We start from the raw sequence: 2275 nt of genomic DNA on the forward strand, positions 1-2275 counted from the left end.
TGCATTTTTATTTAGTTCGAAGGGAGGAAAGTTTGATCTTCAATTTTTTACTGAATTGGAAGAGGCCATTTTTTCCTTTTAAAATTGGAAGAAATTGGAAGCGGGAAATTTTTTATTTATTTTTAAAAGTTTTTATTGATTTGATTTTTATCGTTTTGGTTGTTTATTTTTTCTAAATTGCAAGAGGCAATTTTTTCTTTTTAACATTTTTATTCAGTGTATGGGAAGAATTTTTTCTTTTCTATTTTTTCTAAATTGAAAAGGGAAATTTTTTATTTTAAGATTTGTATAATTTTGAAATATTGCTGATATATTTTTCATATTTTTATTGAGTTCGAACGAAGGACATTTTGGTTTCCCATTTTGTTCTATTGGAAGAGAATTTGTTTGTTTTTATCATTTTTATTGAGTTGGAAGAAGTGAAGGTTTTTTTTCTTCTAAATTAGAAGGTTTCATTTATTTCTTTTTGACATTTTTATTGAGTTGGAAGGAATGCAATTTTAGTCATTTATTTTTTCTGAATTGGAAGAGACATTTTTCTCTTGTTAACATTTTTATTCAATGTAAGGCAAGAATTTTTTATTTTCACTGTTTTACTGAATTGAAAGAGTGAAATTTATTTTTCAATTATATATTTTTCAAATTTTTATTGAGTTCGAAGGGAGGACATTTGGTTTCCCATTTTTTTTTATTGGAAGAGGCTTTTTTGTTTTTATAACTTTTATTCATTTGGAAGAGGTGAAGATTTTTTTTTATAAAGTGGAAGGGGTAATTTTTTCATTTTAACATTTTTATTGAGTTGGAAGGAATGCAATTTTGGTGATTTACTTTCTTCTGAATTAGAAGAGGGAATTTTAGGGTGGCCGCTGGTCCGGGAAATGACCGGGAGTTTTGTGAAACCAGGAGAGGACAGTGAATTTATTTTTTGACCTGGAATTTTACAAAAATTTTAGAATCAAAGTTTTGTCGAACTTTGATTTCAACCGTTTTTAAATAATTTTTAAAATTGTGATTTTTAAAATTATATAATTCAGTTTAGAATGCTTAATACGAAAATCTTTTACTTTGAAATTTTTCCATTTTAGATTTTTAATTTTTAAAAGCATATATTTTAATTTAAAGAATTTTAAAATGCAGTTTTAAAGGTTTAACAAATTAAAAATTAGAAGTTTTTAAAATAGAATATTTTAAAATAAAAAACAAGGTGGCCAGCGGACCGGGAAACCGGAAATTTTACGAATTCTCAGGAGAAAAATCTGCCCAAATTCGATTTTAACAGTTTTTAAATTAATTAAAAGCTTTTTAGTTGAAACTTTTTGAAAAAACAGATATATTATGTTTTATATTAAATTTAATAAATAAATTTATTAATATATTATTTCCATTATTTTTTTCCGCTATTAAAAAATGAAAACGTGCGTTTTGCTATTTTCAACTTGAAAAAAAGTTCATAATAATATAGTCATAATTAAAGGTTTTTATTAAATTAAAAATATTGTGAGCCTAAATTATTTAATTTTTATCCCATTTAATGTGAAATTTCTTAATGTAGAAAAAATAGATTGAAAGATGAAAAGATTCAAAATTAATTAAAGCTTTATTTTTTCAAGTAATTTTAACGAAGTGTGTTAAAATTTTTTTCAGAACTTCTAAATATTTATTTAAATTAATCGAAATTTTCCTACAATTTTTGAAAATCCTGCAAATTAAAAAAAATCCTTAAAATCTTCCATGTTCTTCTTTGATAATTTTTGAAATCTTTTAAAATCTTTTTAAAAATTTCTGTTTAAAATCTGCAGAAATCTACATTTTATTTTTAATTCTGCTGTAAGTATTTGAAATTATTTCAAGTTCTAAATTTAATTCGAATCTTTTCAAAATTTCTAAATATCCCTTAAAATGATTCTAATATTTTTACAAATAATAAGTGTTCTATTATTATTTATAAATTAAAATAAAATTTTTTTTTAATTTGCAAAAATTATTTTTCAATTTTGAATTTTGAATTTTTGGAACTTAAGGGCATGTGACACAGCTAAATACCTATATTACCGACCTCACTTTTTCAGTTCACTGAATGTTTTTTTAAACCTAAGAACTTTTTTGATAAATAAAATATCGAGCTGAAATTTTGGAAAATGTATTAGTGTACAATAAAGTACGTTTAGGTACAGCATTTTGGTAGGAACTTCACTGAAAATTATTTTATCTTTTTTCTGAACCTCGACATTTTTTGAACGTTCGAACTTTTTTTATACATAAAATATCGGTCTCA

This window comes from Belonocnema kinseyi, chromosome 10, assembly GCF_010883055.1.
Source record: "Belonocnema kinseyi isolate 2016_QV_RU_SX_M_011 chromosome 10, B_treatae_v1, whole genome shotgun sequence".
NCBI lineage: Eukaryota > Metazoa > Arthropoda > Insecta > Hymenoptera > Cynipidae > Belonocnema > Belonocnema kinseyi.